At 41.0% G+C, this 20,427-nt stretch overlaps 1 long non-coding RNA gene across 2 annotated transcripts; it reads left to right on the forward strand.

Moving 5' to 3' along the window:
- Positions 1-16,336: 16,336 nt before the first annotated feature.
- On the forward strand, positions 16,337-19,786 carry LOC9270044 (uncharacterized). 2 transcript variants are annotated; one of them, XR_010738526.1, is made up of 7 exons: positions 16,337-16,703; positions 16,803-16,977; positions 17,146-17,307; positions 17,416-17,568; positions 17,653-17,984; positions 19,018-19,221; positions 19,348-19,786. It is a non-coding gene; the product is annotated as an uncharacterized lncRNA (long non-coding RNA). The 2 variants fall into 2 exon arrangements; XR_001541757.3 differs by lacking the exon at positions 19,348-19,786 and having other exon boundaries at positions 19,018-19,325.
- The last annotated feature ends 641 nt before the right edge of the window (positions 19,787-20,427 follow it).

Consider the following 20,427-nt stretch of genomic DNA (forward strand, 5'->3'; position numbering starts at 1 on the left):
ACATATGATAACTCGACGAATTACATAAACAAGATTAGAGTATCATAAAGATGGAAGCACTAATCCCGAGAACGCAAGCTGTCATAACAAGTTTTACCTCTTGTTGAAGATCGAAACCGATGCAGCTCAACCCGAAAGCAAGAACTCATCGAAATAAAACTAAAGCAAAAGGGTGGCGATGCGCCGAAATTGTATTGAACGTGTGTGTTAATTGATTACATGGGGTTCGGGGTCTATTTATACCCGAAAATTACAAACTATGTCCATGTCGGGTACGACTCTTATCTCTAACAAACTCTAAGATACCATAAGTATTAACGACAGACTTTTGCCCTAAACATATCTCTAAGGAAATTACATAAAATATCCTAATTAATAGATACAATTGCCTTCTCAGGACTCTATCCATGTGCGGCAATCATCTTGAAGCATATCCATTCAACCCGATGTCGTACACCAAGTCGTATTGTCGGAATCGGCTGTATCGGCTTGCCCAGTTCGATTCGGACCTAGCCGATCCTGATCGTAGCCGATCTGGACTCTAGCCAATTCTTGCTCTTTTCTCGAATCGATCTCCGCCTTTGACTCCGCTTCGATTTAATCCTCTTTTCCGATGCTGATATTACCAAATTTGGTCGTTAACACATGGCTACCGCACCAAGCTCAGCTATAGCGTTGACAACTAGAAGCACACTCAGTTCTAGCTCTACACAGAGCTACCAAGTGTTGACGGTCGTTACAGACAAATTCCAACCACCAATATCACTAAAATAATGGAGAACTAGCTATGCTTACAATGCATGTTTGTTTTCAAATAATATAGTTCCACTTGTACTCGGAGAATAACATGTTGCAGAAATTTATCAAATAAAATAAAGAGAAAGTGAAGAAACCTCACTACTAAGCAAGCAAATGGATAGGATGGGCCCACAAGTCAGGTGTAACCGTCGGAAACCGACTTTAACTGCCACAACCACCTAAAGGACCCACCTGTTAGCCGCTGTACCGAAGGAGAGGTTGGTTGGAGCCGACCCTAGGGTTCGGCCGAACCAGGGGCAAGTCGGCTTGGTCCCACCTTCGATGTGGACGTCCAGGATTGCTTCTCAATGACGGTTACGAGGGTAAAATGGATATTTCGCATGGGAGTAACCGTCATACCGGCCGGATAAAAGGAGGAGCTCACTTCACTTCTCAACACACTCAAGCAAGCTCAATTCCTCTTCATACATTAGTATTAGTAGTATAGTGCTAAGTGGAGTAGTATAGAATAGTGTTCGGAAGTCCTCGGAGTCTTTGGAAGAGTTTTCGGTATGGCTCTAGCAGCTCTTGTAATCTCTTCTATAATACTTTCTGAATTAATGAAATACTCTTCTTTATATATCTTCGGTACTTTGCTTAGTCTGAGTACTGGTCTTACTTTATTTCCGCATTATATTAATTGTGTGGGTAGCCTACCAGAGAGGTGTAATGGTGCGGGTTTAATGTCTGATTTATCAGCTGCTCTATGTCGGGTGCACGGGTATAGAGTAGTATTTAGTAATGTAAGCATGGTACTTAAATTATTAAATATCATTAATTGGGCATATATGTTGTGGGACAGTAGAGGTGGGCCGCTGATGGTTATAGCTCGGTACGGGTATTCCTCCATGTTAGTATATATTCCTAAGACAAATTCCTGGGGAGGGTACTCCTCCGTATTTAGCCCTGGTTGGACGGCCATGACAGGTTGTCGTAAGGAACTCGGCAACCCAGGGTGGTCTCTCGAAGTACCAGGAGGACACTGTTATGGGGTATTGGCCACGTGATTGTATATTAGCAGATGTAAACTAGGATTTGAGTGTATATTAGAAGTATAGGAATTGAGTACTTTCTATTTCTTCTTCCACTTAGTTAGACTTACCTATTATGAGGATTGAATAGCTTTGCTTTGTGTCACTCTACCCATATATTACATTTAACCCCTATTTAGGCTTTGACAATTATAAGTAATTGTCGAGATCTGGCAGCGTATTGGTTTGTATTGGCTTTGTGGCATCTATGGTGGGTGTCCCCTCTCCTCCTAGGGGGGCTTGTACTTATACCCATAGATAACCCCTTGTCCAAGTAGAACTAGGGAGATAAATATGGATACGATATGAGTAGTCCTTGTCGTTTCCATATAGAACTCTTATTGTCCTTCCTTATCCGGAACTCCTTCTATATACGAGGTTTGTTTCCGTATAAGATATGGTATGTGGTGGGCCCTGCCGAGCTTAGTCGATTACTATTGGGTATGTGGTATCCATAACCCTGACAGTAATATATGTATAAAGTGCATTAGCGAGGTTCGCTCTTATTATCTTCCCTTGGGATTAAAAATACGATACCTTGGAATACTTCTGGGTGAAATGTTACAATGGTATATCCGTGCGCTTGCGGATTACTTCTGTAACCATACATATACCATGACTATTTCTGGCGCCATTGCTAGAAATGAAGATTTCTAGTAATGTTGTTAAGAAATATCAACACCAAGCGACTTCACCATGCTTTGGTACAGGCCCAATATAGCTCGCGCTATGGCGTTCATGAAGAACATATAAAGGACAGGCGCCACTCGCACCACATAGTGCAGGAAGAAAAGAGCCCTGTTGCAGAAATCAATGCTGCCTATTCAAGCTGTTGAACCAGGCCTTATGCCCAAGGCCATCCTGCCAACCACAAGCTCACTAGGTTATGTTTTATTTAAATCTTCAGGATTATACTTTAATTGTAGGGTTCTCATGGACTTTTTTTAATGGTTGGAACAAATATTTTGTGAAAGCACTTTGAGATATGAATGTATTGACATAGTTTTTTATGTGTTGGATGTATTTGTATTTTTGACAATTTTTTGGTCATAATCTATATTGAAATATTTGAAGGTATCTTTTATAAGTTGTTTGTTTAAGATAGAGGACTAACTTATGTATCCTGTCATTTATTCTATGAAATATTAAAACATATATTAATCTTTACAAAATTAATCCAAACATTAAAAATGACTCTTTTGCCTCTTTTTCTAAAGGTCAAATGGTAGTAAGTTGAAATTTGTGATTAATACCAAGATTTGAGTAAAAAAATGTCCATTTAAAAAAATGGATCTAAAAATGTGGGCAAAACACAATTGCCCCACCCTCAACATAGGTAAGGAAAGTCAATTGTTGGATTACTTTTGTTTTGTATTCCTTCAATTAATGTATAGCTGAAAATTCATTTATTAGATTAACATATTAGTGTGATATGGTATTAGTGTGTTGTATACGTCCCGTTGTCCTTGTATGCCAACATTTATTCCAACGGCAACGGAAATTAAAGTCAAATACATCTAAGATCTTTAAGAGTATCCCCATCCTCCCGCTTTTCCTTGCACGACTATATCTTTGACACCCTTAGTATCACGAAAGGCATACTCCTATCTATCCACCTTCTCCTTGTCCCACTCAGAGAAATCAAGGGCCGCACAACTATATTGTCTAAGATAAAGGTAAGTGGTTCTCAACCATTATAATGTGGAGCTATCATAGTCTTCTTTTAATGCCCTATTCCTTTTGCCATTATCACAACTTTGCCTTATTATGTTTCTATTGCTATCAATATCACTTGTTTCATTAAGGAGTACTAAGGGCGGGTAAGTAGATTCATCCTAATTTTAGTTATATTGATGCATCTAGTAGATGAAAAATGAACTGGTACAGGGGCGGACCCAGAAACAAGCCTAGACAACCCCATTGTAGTTTTATCCCAATAGAAACTAATATAGTGAAAACATAAAATGTTCCTTGAGCCATTCATCCAAGGCCCTCGGCCATGGCCAGGTTGCCCACGGCCTATGTCTACCTCCGAACCTGTATCTGTATGTATTCTTTTTCTTTGTTTGAATCAGGGTTCTATCAGAATTACATCCCTACTTCCATGTTGATAACACGCTACTTTGTATTGCATGTTTTATTGAAATATTTATGGTTTCAGTTTACCCATCAAGATTGTTAATACATGAATTGAATTTCTTCCGTTTATACAGAAACATAAGCATAAATATTAGATTTTTTTAGGAGTGCTACCTAGCCCACCATATCTATGAGTAACCCCAAAAGTGTCAAACTGACAATAAACAATTGGCAAAGGTAGTGTGCGGAAGCTGTAGGAAACAATGCAAGTCCAAGTGCATGTTTTAACTAGCTAGCTTGTTCTTTCTGTTGTTTGAGAACTTATTTTCTTGCAAAATACAACAATACATTACATTTCATTATTTTTCACATATATTTTGATTAAGTATGCTCATTTAGCATATGAACCCAACATATTTTTTCAGTGTTCAGTTGCCAGCTAGCAGTAATTATTTTGTCCTTTTAAAAGATGACAGCATTATAAGTGCATCCCCAGAAAAACAAAAGGCAAGTTTCAACATAGACACTGGTCAAAACAAATGATTAAAATCAGCATTAAAACATCTAAGTCTTAAAATAAAGGAAGTTGTTATTGTTCATCTTTATATCTCAAAAACAAAAATTCATTAGTTTACATTTTTTTTGCAAGTATAATATATATGCACCATCATGCGCAAGATTCCTTTTTTTTTTACAAAATTCCAAAACCTGCTGCTCACTACAAATGGTAGCACATTAAAAAAAATCATAATGGCAAGTTTGATGTACTCGCTCCTAGCCATTAATGATTTATAGCTAGAATTCATTACTACCTTCATCATTGTTGGCGATTAGTAATTGCTTCGACTGCATTTTTTAGCTTATCACAATGGCGATCATCGGAGGGCCATCGCTCGGTGCGGCTACCTCTGCTGCACCAGGCGATGATATGGATGCCAACGCTGTAGTGCATGCAGCAAGGTTCAGGAAAGAAAGAACCATGGCTAGTGGTGCCACCCGAGCTGCAGAGCGCAAGAAGAGGAGAGCCTTACATCATATGGCTACGGCGGTTGGTCCAACACCAAATCAGGTTCTCATGCCTATTCCGGCAGTGACAAGTCCACCAAGCCTTCTGGTAAAAACCAGCACGAACGTTGCTCCCAGCCGAACCACTGCACCAAACTTGGCCATTATACTCGTTCCAGTTACCACAAGCGCACCTAGGAAAGCCTCTGCATCAAGCCCTACAAAGGTACCGATCTTACCTGTTGTACCCATTCTGACCATCATGGACACACCTAGTCTAAACACCACATCAAGCCTGGCTACCGGACCAAGCTCGGCTGCAGCGTTGGCCGCTAGAAGCACACTTAGCTCTGGTGGCAAGCCCATTGTAGTCCGCGCTACGACGTTCAAGAAGGATAGATCTAGGGCAGGCGCTGCCACTCGCGCCGCAGAGTGCAAGAAGAAAAAAGCCATGTTGCAAACATCTGTGGTATCTATTCAAGCTGTTGCACCAGGCCCTACTGCTAAGGTTATCCCGGCCACCACAAGCAAAAGGAACCCGGTCGTTGCACCCAGCATGCCCATTGCTTTCAGTCGGGTCGATGAAATGAGTCCACCAAACACACCAAGTTTTGATCTTGTGCTCACATTGGCTGCCACGGACCAGCCCAAAACTACTAATGGGTCCACTGCTCAGAGAAACAAGGTATCAAAGAGCACAGAAAACTTAAATCTCGAGCTAACCTTAGGTACCTTGGGATAGATTGGATGGAATAAAATATCATAATTTTGAGTTTCACTAGGGTATATTTTATTTTTAGAAATCTTTAAGATTGTACTTTAATTGTTGGGTTCTCATGGATTTTTTTAATGGTTGGAACAAATATTGTGTGAAAGCACTTTGAGATATGAATGGATTGCCATGGTTTTTTATGTATTGGATGTATTTGCAGTTTTGACTATTTTTTTTGTCAAAATCTATATTGAAATATTTGAAGGTATCATTCATAAGTTGTTCATTTAAGATGGAGGACTAATCCTCTGTATGTTGTCATTTATTCTATGGAGGGGTTATGGGATTACATTGGGTCACTGTTATGGTTTAAGAACCCAGAGGTTTGGATGCTACTTGTGATTTGCCAATACTGATGAAGAAATTGTGTAAGGGTTTCGTTGAAAGGAAACAAATGGAGGGGGGGTTATTGTAACACCCTGAAAATTCGACTGACAAAATCGAGACCCTAAAAATACGGACCTTCAAAAACTTTTTAAATAAATTGCATCATGCCGGTTTTATTCACCTATTTTATTTGGATTTGATTTCGGAGTTCATTGATCGTGAGTAAAGAATAATCAATTAGGAATAAACCCTAAAAATAAATTGGCAAAATAAATAATTGAAATATAATTTAAAATAAAGATTAGGCGAGGATAGAAATAAATAAAATACTATCGCGACCATATTGGTAATAATTAAATTTAAGTGCGATGGAATAAGAATTAGCCCTAATTAAAATTCAAATAAATTATATAAAAATAAAATATGGGTAATATTAATCTAGGGTGAATCCATTGGTTGAAATAACACAAATATTGAGTAAACTTCATTTGTGCAAAAATTAGGATTTATAGAATAGAATTTATATAGGGAATAGGCTAAATTAGGGTTAATAGGAGCTAGCACTGTTCATTGCGCAGTAGGTGCTCGACGAGGTTCCCTAGCCCTGCCCCCTCCTTTGCCGTGCGCGCCGAGCCGTCCCGAGTTCCGCGCCACCGTCGCCGCTGCCGCGCCGCACGCCGTCGCCGTCGCGTTCCGTCACGCCTTGCGCCGCGAGCCCGCCGCCTCGCGCCCCGAGCCCCGCGCGCCGTGCGCCGTCCCGTCACCGCCTGTCGCCCTCGCGCCTGCGCCCCGCCGCGTGGCCGTCCCATCGCCGTCGCCTGGCCGTCCCATCGCCGTCGCCCTGCGCCGTTGCCACGCCGCCCGTCCCATCGCGCCGAGCCCTGTGCCGCCGCACGCGTCGCGTCGCCCCGCCTGTCACGCCGCTCGCCGCTCGCCCGTCGCCGTCGCCTCGAGCCCCACGCGTCGCGCCGTCGCATCGCCATTAGGGCCGGCCACCCCTCCCCGCGACCTATAAATCCCCCCCGGTCGCCTTTCCGCCCCACACCATCCCACCCCATTCCCCTCTTCCTCCCCTCTTCCTCTCCACCGCGCCGCCACCTTCGTGCCGCCGCGCCGCGGTGTGTGCCGCGCCGGAGCGCTGCCACCTCGCGCCGTTGCCGTGTCGCCGTCAGTAAGCCGCCACCCCTCCCCTCGTTTCGGTCACCATCGCCGCCTGGGAAGGAAGAGAGCTGAGAGAGAAAGAGAGAGAGAAAAACAAAGAAGAAGAGAGGAGCGAAAAGGGAGAAAGAAAAAAGGAAAGAGAAGGAGAGAGAGAAAAAGGAAAAGGAAAAGTAAATAGAAATTAGGGAAAAATTAAGGAGGTTTAGAAATTTAAAATAATTAGAATTTAATTGTAGATTATTTGTAGTCGTAGAATTGCAAAGTTTTATATAATTGTAGATTATTTTGGAGATTCTTAGGAGTAATCGGTTCACGGTAGATATTCGGATTTAATTACTAAGAATTGTATTTTGCATTGAATTTTAAAGGAGGTACTTTTGAATCACAAAATGACTTAGGGTGAATGAGCTTAAAATTGGAATAAAGTGGTTTTGCAAACTTTGTAGTCGATATAGAAAGATCGATTCACGTTCGACTTTTATTTGAGTTTATTTGGATTTTATTTGAATTCTAGTTGAATTCAAATCATTTCTTCGCACGTAATTTTAGAGCCTGAGGGAGTTACGGATCCGAGCAAGGATCAAGACCCGCAGGACTACGAGCAAGGCAAGTCATCACTATTCCTTGAACATATTGATCCCAATTACGAAATTATTTTGTTTACAAATAAAATTGCATGCAATGATGAACATCCTACTTGTGATTATGCCATGCTTTGATTATTGTTTACCCCTTATTCCTTCGTAACCATGTTTACGTATGAAGTCCTTAGTCAATTATGACAAATGCTTAAAAATGCTATTATAGAATCATGCATAAATTATGACAAATGCTTAGAAATGCTATTATAGAATCATGCATACTCATATTTATCAAATGCTTTATGCTTGGGCAATAACCTTTGGGAAGGTAATTGAGATGCGGCATGTGGAGACATGAGCGCCACATTGCCATGATATTGATGACATGATTTGTGAAAGGAGAAATAAAACTAAACAACTGTTTTCAACTGGGGCGGACGGAGGATTTGGGTGGTATCTGGAAAAGGCTAGTACCGTCCCCGGTCAATTAAGGACCGAGCCATGAAGTTAAGCATGAAACGACCCCCGTACGACCGTACTTCTCGAATGGGTATAGACCTAGCGGATTAGATAGCCGAGCGGAGGCAGCATCCCTGCGTAGATGGTTCACCCCTGAGTGTGGCAGGTGCGCTACGGTGGGACAGCCGTTGAGGTAGGGCCGAGAGGCGTGCCCTACATCGGTGTCGCCATTGGTAGGACTGCCATGAGTGTGTGAGAGAGAGAACTTAACTTGAACCATAATTTAATATGTGTGTGAGACTTCCCTTTCCTGGGAGCGCCAGAACTCCTCTCACTGCTAGAAACATGGACGCTTAGAGTGCATGAGGATTTAAGTCCATGGAGCGGGTACTGCCAATGCGAGGTTATCGAAAAGCTTTGCCGTGACGCGTCTCATGTGTTGGGACGAGGCTCATGTGTTGGGCAGTCGCGGAGTGCGGGTAAAGTGTACATCCACTGCAGTGTGAGTAAACCAAATCTATTCGAATAGCCGTGCTCACGGTTATTGAGCACCGGGACATGTATTACACTTGGCTAGACTCTAAATTCTTAACTTGTGTGAGATGGGATATTGCATAATGATTTTTATGCTGATGGAGCCACTTCCTGAGAGGAGGGAAGGTGGACGTCCTCAGAAAACTGTGACGACTCAATGGTGGGAAGCTATCCTTGGGATCACAATGGATGGTGGACAGAACCGTCGTTGTTTAATGTGAACACTGGTACTAAAATTTGATCAGTCTATGCTAGGTCTTAGGCTTGTGAAAAGAATTACAAAACTTACTTTGCGCAAAAGAACCATAGCCATTCCTTGAATACCCCCTATTATGTGCATTGTTGCTGTGGTGGCTTGCTGAGTACGGTTGATACTCACTCTTGCAATATACAAACTTAATCGGAGGTCGGAGATGAACCTTCGGAGGATCCCTACGCTTACTACCAAGAGGGTGATGAAGACGATGGCGCTCAGTAGGTCTTAGTTACGGGGGTTGCCTGTGGCAATGGCGTGCCGCTGCCTTAACTCCGCTGCCTTATCTACTTCTGCTTTTGGAATGTATTCCGGACCATTCGGTCCTATGTTCTAAGACTATGCCTGCGAGCCTATGATGTAATAATGCGCACTAGACTCTCGTGTATGTGCACTTGGTATTTCAGCTATGAACTCGTGTGTACCAGACTACTTGATCTAGGAAAATGGTACTATTTACATGATCGATTCCTGTTATAAAAACGGGGTCCACAGTTATTTTGTTAAAGACAAAAATAAATTCAATGTTTCCAATAATTTACAATGTATATATTTGCATTTTATATACCGGACTTATGAGAAAATAGGCATAAGTTGTGCCACAAGTTTAAACAACTTCTTTAAAAATTAAAATTTAAAAACTGGTTACCGATGACTTGTCCCGGTTTTTTAAGGAACCAACATTGTCTTTGGAAACGGTATTGAGTACCTTGTACAAGATAAACGTTGCCCACCTACTCCTACTGTTCAGTTGGATGAGGTGATGGAATTACACAAAAATCATGACTTATGGAGAAAAAGGGGGGAAAAACCAACTGTTAGTTGAGGCAAAGATCTCTGAACTGAATGTACTGTAGAGACATTGCCTGCGATCTGTAAACAAGATGTAATAGGGACTGAATCCTATAAAATCTGATCATAGCGAGTGACAGGCCGGCAACTACGAATTGGCTGTCCTGGAACCGAAGTGTAGATCAGAATGCTGAACAAAAGTTTGTAGGCACATGAGAAATCACAGATATATGTACCCGTTTGTTTTACTACCACTTGTTTACCGTTTGATTAAGTCGTCATTGACCAATTGGCACCGGGATCGATAAGGTTGGTTGGCTTTTGTACACAGGAAATGTCAGGCAGCGGTTGATGTTGTGAAATTACGGCATTTTTAACATTTACACGACTTCAAAGGAAAGAGAATTGAAATTAATCAAAGGGGATGTAGCTCAGATGGTAGAGCGCTCGCTTACCCCGCATCTCCAAGATTTTTGTTTGTGTGAGATGCACTTTTGTTTTGCTTGATCCATTTTTTCTGTGTGTGTGTGATCCATTTTTTATCTCTGTGTGTGTGATCCATTTTTTCTTTCTGTGTGTGAGATGCATTTTTTTGCTTAATTTATTTTTTCCTTTTGTGTGTGAGGTGCATTTTTTTTTGCTTAATCCATTTTTTTCTGCAGCCATGCACACAGTTTAATCCTCTTACAATTTCTTTTTCTTTCTGTGTGTGAGATACATCTTTTTTGCTTAATATTTTTTTTCTGCAGCCATTCTGACCGTTTAATCCTCTTGCATGAGTACAACTGCATGTGAAGCAATTGCCATGATCTACTTTGTGGTTTCGTAGCAGTGCACGGCATTTTACCTGTTATTATGAGAAAGGGCAGCTGTTGTAATGTGATATTGGCAATAGCTTGTTTGTAATACTTCCTACGTTTCATAGCATATGAATATGGACAATGCTAGAAAGTCTTATAATATAGTACTCAGCAAGTTCCCGTAAATTCTTAATCACCCAACAATGGACTGCATGAAGTGTTTGATGCATACTAGTAGCACAAAATGTTTTCATTTCATATAAATACATTTTTTACCGTGAAAACCAAAACTAGTGTGCTTTACTACTTTACACCACTACTCCACCCGTCCCAAAAAACTCAACCTAGAAGGGGATACGACCTTTGTCTTATATTCATTGTCCTATAAGGGGTCAGGTTGAGTTTTTTTTGACGGATGGAGTATGTGATACTCTAAGTGCTTCAATTCTGTGTAAAAACAATTAAAATGGGCTCATTGGTGAAAAAAACACTCGTGTGTCAAAAAAAGGTAGCCTTTTACAAAAGCAACATTAGAACCAAGTAGAATGTAAAGTGTTTTATTTCGCGTTGAATTTATATAATTTCACTCTACAACATGATGTCTTCAAATAAATAAAATATGAATAAAAATTATGAGGCTTCTTGATTTTCCATCATGGTTCTCTCATATTTTTGAAATTTTGCAAAATTTATATAGGTTGGGTGATGTATCATATGTTAAGTGAATCTATTTCAATACACATAATGTAAATTGGAATGTAAAACGAAACAAGATATATTTTATTTGGTGTAAGATGCAATTTGCTCAAATAAATAAAACAATTCTTTTGTGAGAGAACTATATTTCAATTTGTGACTAGTTTGATTGGCCAATATGGTCCATAAATCTTCACTCGGGGGTCAATTTAGTCTCTGACAAATAAAGCTTGACTCGGGGGGTCAATTTAGTTTATGACGAGTAACCGTTGGTACTGTAAATTCTGTAAATTTGTATAGGGTAGCCCAATATAGTGCAAATTTGTTATTCTGATTCATATTATAAGGTTGCCTAAGATAGGCTATCAAATTTAGTGCCAAAATTTAGCAAGTGCAAATGAATCTTGCCGTATTTCTCAGTCATGGATGTAGGCACGTAGCTAAGGAATTTTCGTCCAGCAATGTTTAGTCATCTGGGAGAGGGTGAACGAGATTTTGGTGAAAACCGTACTCACCTCGTCTGGCATTTCAAATATGAAAAGAAGTCCATATATCCCTAACATCGTGAACTTTAAAGCAGACATTCAACCCCCAAACTTTATAGTACCATTTATATTACCCCATTATCTAATGGTGGTGGTTTTGTGCATTTTAAAAGAGTGTGGTTTTAAATAGCTAGTATCACATATGTATATATCATCAATCATATGTCGTTAATTTTCACGTGATGTCATATTAACATTATATTGACATTCATTTTAAGTGATGCTAAAAAAACTGTCAAAAAGAAAGATTTAGATGGAGGTTGCTGGTGAAGCTAGTGGACTTGCTAACCCATGCTACTGTGACAGATCGGGTTCATCGTTTCTTACTTTGATCACTTTTTGCCGATTTCGTCAACATCAGCGTAAGGTACGTGTGCCCAATAGTTGGTCTCTGCGGTAGTGTTATTCCATATAGTTGGCTCAGGGCTTAGATGGTGCCTACTCGTCTCAAGCGCAGCTCCAACAATGCTAGGGTTCATCCACTCCTCAACTTCCTCATAATGCCTAGGGTTGATCTAGACAGGCTAGAGTTCAACCGCCGTCATCCTATTCCTCTCTTGGTTAAGGATGGCTGGGTTTTGAAGTCTATCTTTGCTTCTGATTCTACAACAGCAACCATATAGCGACCCTGTTCCGATCGAGCGTGAACCGTTTGTTCGATCGACAGGATTGTAGTTTGTGATTATCAGATTTAACAGAGAGCTCCATAAAAATCTTCACCAAGTTCGTTGAAACTCACACAAAATCTATGGCTCAATCGGTGTGCATGTTTATAGTAGAGGTATGTGGAGCAATACTACAACTCGTGTCGATCTCATCTTTAATGCTCTACGGTTTCATTTGCGGGGTTAGTTTTCCTTTTCTTTTGAAAGGATGGTTCAACGTTGTAATATCAAAAGGAGGAGTTCACCCCTAACAATCCTACAGGTGAAATCATCCCATCTCATCTCATCCGTTCATCCGCCATCTCATCTAATCTCATCCGTCCATCCCAACGCACTGACTCCCACGGTCCCACCTCGCACGATGTCACATCCTGATTTTCGTTTCAGGATTTATAAATTATTTAATAAATTAATAATAGAATTTATATTAAATGATCTTTAATTTACAAGTGAAGTTAAATGTGGGAAATAAAATTTCCTAAATATAAAGCATGGATGGATTTAATTTTTATTAAATTCTCCATGATTAAGTCAACTCTCTGAAATTTTCTCGGATTTTTTCAGAGCTCAATTCTTAAATGATACAAAGAACAGTTCAGTAATTATTTGATCAATAATGATCTAATTATATTTGTTAAGAGCTTTTCTTGTTTAAAAATCCTTAAATTATAAATTGTTGTTTAAAAGGAATTATTAGAAATGATTTTAAAAGCCTAGAAGAGAAGATCTAATTTTAATTTGCTAAATCTCAATATAAAATTGGGCTAGATAAAATTTTGTTAAATACTTTGCTTAATTCTATAATTCCTAGATTTTTCTGGGATTTATTTGAGCTAAGGAAGTATTTTTAATAAATGGAATTGCATTTCATGAATAATTTAAATTGAAAAAGGTTTTTAAAAGTCTTCTTTTGGCTTTGGGCCGAAAGTCGGCCCAAAACCCCTCTCTTTCTCTCTCTCCACCGGCCCAGTCGGCCCAGCCAGCCCGAGCCGCCGCTCTCCTCTCTCTCTCGCTGTCGCTGACAGGTGGGCCCCACCTGTCAGGTTCGTCTTCCTCGCACCGCCGCCGCCGCCCGAAACCCTAGTGCCGCGCCGCCGCCGTCTCCTTCCAAATCCGATCGATCCTTTCCCGATCCGGTGAAATCTTTAGAGGGGAAATGATCTTCTCGATCTCCTCTTCCTTTTCTCTTTTGGAATCATCGTCTCAATCGCTTTGGAAGTTCGTGGATTCGAGGTCGATTCGGATCGGTTTCTTTCCTCCGAACCCCGAGCTTTCCATCCCGCCGCCGGTCGCCGTGGGCCTTTGCCGCCGCCTTCCAACCCCTTTAAAAGGATCCCCGGTGTCTCCTCTACCCGCCACCTCCCTCGCCTTCGTCTCTCGCCGTCGGAAGCGCCCTAGCGCCGTGTGACCTAGCGCCGCCGTCGTCGCCGCCGCTTCAGCCGTGCGCCGCCGCCGTTCCGGTCGTCGTCGTCGCTCGGGGAGGTCGCCATCGTGGTCGCCAAGTCGCCGCCGTCCTCGTCCACCGCTTTGCCGCCGCTGGAGACCGCCGGAGCACCGTCGCCACCGTCGACCCGATCTTCGCCGCCGCTTCTTCCTCGTCGCCGGCGCCGTCCGTTGCTTTTCCGCCGTTGTTTTGGTCACCGGTGAGTTCGCCGCGTCGCCCTCTACCCGTTGGTGCCTTCCGTTTGCGTCGTCGTGCCGTCGTTCGCCGGCGAGCATGCGCCGCCCGAGTTGCCGAGCCGCCGCCGGTGCTGACGTCATCGCTGACGTCGTCGCTGACGTCATCGTCGTCGTCCGTCCGTGAGCCGCGGTGGATCCGATCGATCTCGGCCGTCCGTTTTGGATAGGATCGATCTCGGCCGTCCGTTTCCGTGAACCGCAGCCGTGCACCCGGTCCACCGTGAACCCGAGCCCGCTGACGCAATAATCCTCTTTTCCTTTTCAAAAATAATTCATTATTGCGTCATAATTCAATTAAAATCTATATAAGTGTTTTAATCCGATTTAATCTTTAAAAATTCATAACTAATTCATTGTAACTCAGTTTAATGTGGTTCAAGTTGCAAAAATTGTATAAAATAAAGATCTACATAATAAAATTGTCCATAAATTGAATTAAATTTATTTAATTCTTTTTAAATGGGCTTTAATTAGATTTAATCTTGTAAAATTCTTAATAAATTCATATGAAATCGGAATGAGGCCGTTCAAGTCTCATAATTCATCTAAAATTATGATCTACATGTTTGTTTAATTTTTATGTATTGTTTATTTGGTTTTTATTAGTGTTTTTCTTCGTTTTGCGTGTTAGCTTGTCGTTTTCGTCATTGCGAAGGTTCGCGAGTGCGCCGGAAGTATTCAAAAAGATTAATTGAAGACCGATTATTGCAAGGCAAGTCACACAGATCCTAAACACAATTCCTTTGAGCATGTTGATCCTATATTTAAATTTTCTATTTATTTCAACTGTGCATTTATTTTCGAATGTCACTGGGTGGTGTGAATCTATTCCTTTGTTATGGCCTGTTTGCATTGATTACTTTATTCCTTGATACCTTGGGTGATTATAATTTGACTAGTTGAGCTTTATATATAATGGTTCAACTAGATGTTAGATATAATTGCTTAGCCATGCTTAGAAACATTAGCTCACTAATGGGATGAATCATATGTACTACATTATTATTTATGGTTATATTTAATGGTAGCTCACGATGGTTAATCGTGTTATGATAATTAATTGGTAATTAAAATATGATTAATGGTGGGTTGTGAGCACATGGTTTTGAGAGTCGTGCTCATGACAATTAAGGACCGGTTCGCGAGCTACTGTTGTGAAATATTAACTGTGCCAACCACAAGCCAACGTGGGCAACGGCTTTACCTTTCATATAGCATGGTTCATTGCAGAGCACCAGACTGAGAAGTGGCGGAGATAAGCCCACGGGGGTCGCTGGGGAGTCCATGCCTCTGGTTTTTGAGGGGGTGATTATGATCCAGGAATGGTGCACTGTGGTGAGTTGTGATGTGCGAAGGGTATTGTCACGATTTCCCCCTTTGCAGTGCCGTGGTGGTACTTCGGGGCATGGCAACATGTGTGAAATCGTGTCTTGTGGGTACAGTGGTACACCTCTGGCCAGAGTAAAACTATTCGAATAGCCGTGCCCGCGGTTATGGGCGGGTTGAGCAATGTTTTTCATGATTAGTCTCACACCTCTCACAATAATTATGGATGTTATACCTGGTAATAATTTGCTTAGCTCCTGGTTTGGAGATTAGATCTGTACAGCCGGGTATGGTTGTTCAGGATGGTTGGGCCTGTGCAGCATGGGTGTGCTGTTCAGTGTTGATAAAATTTCTGATTAATTACTCCACTGTTTTACTTCTCTTAAATGTTTTGCTAAATGCTGCTTTTACAAATGAGCCTATATTATGCCATCCTTTGGTATCCTTGTGCACTTGCATATTTGCTGTGTGGCTTGTTGAGTATGTCATATGCTCATTTTTGCAATAATCAATCAACCTCAGTTGAAGAAAAAGGATCCAGAAGGAGAAGACGTTTGGCTTATACCCCAGTTGAGCTGCCTGTGGGAGTGGAGCCGGAGCTTCGCTAGATTTTATTTTCCGCTGCAGTTTTCTTCATGGTGAGGACTAAGTGCCTCTTAAGTAAGTATTTATCGTTTTAGTTAATTTGATGAATCTGTATATTAAATTGTCAATTTGTGTACCTCGGCTGATTCCTGGACGAGGATTTCATGCACAGATAAGTTCGAAAATTACTAGTGAATTTCCGGGCGTGACACACGATGATTCCACACCCGCCCCACCTCGGCGTGATGACTCCACCGCGCTCCTCGCTACCGCGTGATGACTCCGCCGCCGCGCTACTTGCTCCGTGCCTCCTCCCTCTTTCCCCGACGGAGATGAGGTAGTTCCCCACCGCCACCGCACTCCACCGCGGCCTGCCCTCGCCGGCGCTGCTCACCCTCGCGTCGATGGATCCGACGCCCTACGCCCACCGCCCTCCAGCCATCCGCTGCCGTCTGGCGTCTATCGCCGTCAGTATTGGATGCAGGCCGCTGCCCCGGCGTCGACTGCTCTCACTATTGGATCAAGGCCGTCAACCACCGTCGGGCGTCATCCACTGCCACGGCCGCCCGCCGCCCAATCGAGCAGGCCAACACCCCATCTCCAACGCCTGCGAGGTGAGTTCCCACACTTGTGCTACAGCCACCGCAGCCGCCATGTCCAAATACAATGAAACATTATTTTCTTCCCCCTCATCTCCTTCCTGTTCTTTGTAGCCTTGTAGGTGAACCATGTACAGAGGATGCTGGTGGAGGTGTGGGGGCTAATCACTAATCAAACATATTTTCGTGGATCTAACTTATTACCTGAGTTCTCCTCTTTGGTGATGGAGCCGGTTCAGGTGCCCTGTATGCCTGTAATGGAATAGTTGCCACATCCCCAGGAAATCAAGTAATTTAAATACTTCTCTATTGAATAAACTACATAAACGACATAACGGTGATTCAGTAGTTTTTATCATTATAGTTGTTATCGTTGTTTTTTTGCTGGTGACGGTGCTCTTATACTGATAATGCATAATGAATCACTGTGCCATGAGTAAAATCTGTTTTATTGTAGAAGGAGTAAAAACTGTTCACTTGTTGCGTTAATGTGTCCCTGACTCCCTGACATGTCAAGGAGACTGACAAAAGGATTTGAAATATTCCAATCGATGTGGTACTTCTTCACTAATTCGTTATCAGAATGGTTCCAATGATGCAGCATAGGAGGAGGAAGAAGGTCGTTGTGCATTTTTTTTTGCTGTTAAATGCTATATAATCCTCATCTAATATGTAAATCTACAGTCCTAACAATTTATGTTGTGGAATCTTGACTTTAAACTTTCAGGTTCAAAATTCAAGCACAATGGAAGTCGGCAAGCACACATGTGGATTCAGATATGCAGTGAATAAACAAAGAAACAGTCTATTTCTGCCATAAAAGATTTTTTTGGACATGATATTTCTGCCATTAAAGATTGGCAATTGAACGAACGAATGTGTATGACCCCACCCACACGTCGACGCCCATGTTGATTTAGATTATTCTAGGTAGATAACATTGTACTTTTGTGGCGCTTTGTAGGCATGGTCTGTTGCATACACTGGTCGTTGTAGATGCTGAATGCATCGTCGAATTAAGCTAGGAATGTGATTGAGGGGCCGATGATGATTATGGTGTTTGTCACGAGTAACATTGACCTGATGGTGCCGGCGTTCAACACAACGGGTGACTAGTTGAATGGTCAAGCGGCTGCTTACGCTGGTGCCTAGGTTGGTAGACCTGGCGTGCTCAAGATCACCAGCGCGGTGAGCATCTCTGCCACCGATGCTAGGTGGTTGCTGAGGTGATGTTCTTCAACAGTGGGATCCCATTGCTGCTCATTGTCGAATGGGATGGCAAGCCAGTTGGTGATGGTGAGTGCTATGTATATTCTTCACACTTCATAACCAAAATTCGGTAGATTTTTGCTTGAAAAAATCATGAGCTAATTGAAGCTTCTGAAAATGATGCAAGTATATTCTAATTTTACAAAGCTGGAGTAGTGATTATAAGCCAGTGGTTTGCTGCTATTTCGTCATAGCTTTTTTTAGGTAATCAGAAGAACAAATACTTGATAGACAGACAACTCTGAATATTTGGTTTATAGGATTTTCATTTGAAAAGGTTGGTATTATCCTTTGGCATGTCTGCATATGTATGCATACAACTCTACTGACTACTTGTGATTGTTTTTGCGTGAATGATCAGTATCTGTTGCTGCTATTTTCTGCTACAATTGAGTATTACATGCCAATAGTTAATTTTGAAGATATGAGAACATATTGCTTTTTAATCATGTTTGCTCTAATTTCTTTCACTGAGATCCGTGATACTTTTCTTTATCCATAGAATGCTAAGTAAAATAAGCTACCTTGAATAGCTGGATGTTCGAATAAATAAATACCTCAAGTTAATTAGTGTATATTCAGATTATGGAATTTAGGCTATACTGATAGCTAAAATGATATGTGCAAGAATATACTTATATTGAGTAACCATGTGTGTATGCTTTTTCACTACTGCAAGTAATAGTTGGGAGCGAGGTCCATTAACAATGTTCATGTGTTCATTTTTCTACAATCGTATGGATCTTTCTACAATTTGCAGGCGAGAAGATATGTAAAAGTCTATTGTTCTGATATTCAAATTAGCTTTCAGTTAAAATGACCTAGAAATTACCTTAGATGACGACACATGGTTCATTCAATTTGAAAATTTGAATTTATTCAAATCTGAATTCAAAATCAGATCTCTGTTTGTTAGGCAAGGATGTTTTCCAATAATTGTGATGTGCAACATTCATGTTATTAGTATAGCTAAACTTTGGATGTGATTCTACATTTTATCCAATGCATTCTTCTACAGTTACATTATCATTGTTATCACTAACTTTGCATTTGATTACAGGTACCTAAACTAAGTTTTGATTAATTGGAGCAGTGCTGATTGGAAAGAGAATATTATTGGAGCAATATTATTGGGAAAATGTATTTTGTGGGAGCAGTTTGGCAAGGGTTTTATTGGAGCAATTCTGGTTGGAATTATATTTGTATCGGATCAATACTGATTGGAAAGGATTTTATCAGACCAATGTTGATTAGGAAGGTTTGTGTAAGTGTGGTCAGAAGTTTATCCCTTCGCAATTCAATAGATTCACTCTATTATGCTTACAAGAACTAATGTGCTTTTTTTTTTGAAAGAATTATTTTCTTTGAGATCTTGATGTTTCTTGTCCAGGCATTCCCATGAGTTGCAAATCCAAGGAAGTTGATAACACCCATAGTCTCATACAATGGAAAGTTAACCTTTCTGCAATATTTCAGTTTGTCTCAACTTTCAATTAGCACAAACCGCTGCAGAGGCCAAAGCAACAAAAGCCATTTTGGCACAGTTGCAGTGCCTAGAAAACATCAGAAATTGAGAAGAATATATACTTTGTGTGGTGAATGTGAGCTTGAAGTGCAAGAAGGTAGATGAGCAGTTAGACCTTTCTCAGAAGTAAAGCGTCTTCAAGCACAACTTCTGGCTTTTGGGAGTCTCTGAGATCGACATGTTCCTAGCTAATCGATTTATCAACTTCAATATCATCATTTAGTAAACTTATAGTACTTTGTTAACATGGAATTAGGTGTGTGACTTCTAAAGTTATATAAAGTATCATCAAGAGTAAAGTCCATCACCGGTTCCTAAACTTGTACCGCTATGTCATCTCGGTCCCTAAACTCGCAAATCGACCGTTCAGGTCCTCAAACTTGTTCGACCGTGTCATCCCGGTCCCTAAACTTACAGATCACTCGTTTAGATCCTCCAACTTGTTCAGTTATGTCACCCTGGTCCCTAAACTTATATTTGAATATCATCTAGGTCAAATAGGACGGTCTAAAGACTTTATATTTAAAAATAATTCATAACTTTTTCATGTGAACTCTAATGAAGACAAACTTTATATCAAACTTGTACCCCTCGACGCGATTTACAACTTTGTAGTTGATTTTTTTTTATTCTAAGTCATTTTTTTTCCCAAAATGTAATTTTAAAATTAAAATTTCAAAATCTATAAACATGCAACAATATTTTGAGACCCTAAACAGTTTTAATTCAAAAACTTTTCAACTACAAAGTTGTAGGTCGCGTCGAGGGCTACAATTTTGATATAAAGTTTGTCTTCATTAGGGTTTACATGAAAAAGTTATAAATTATTTTTTAATATAAAGTTTTTAGACCGTCCTGTTTAGGGATCGTGGTGACACAACTGAACAAGTTGGAGGATCTAAACGAGTGATCTGCAAGTTTAGGGACCAGGATGATACGGTCGAA

Source organism: Oryza sativa, chromosome 12 (genome assembly GCF_034140825.1).
Source record: "Oryza sativa Japonica Group chromosome 12, ASM3414082v1".
In the NCBI taxonomy this organism is placed as follows: domain Eukaryota; kingdom Viridiplantae; phylum Streptophyta; class Magnoliopsida; order Poales; family Poaceae; genus Oryza; species Oryza sativa.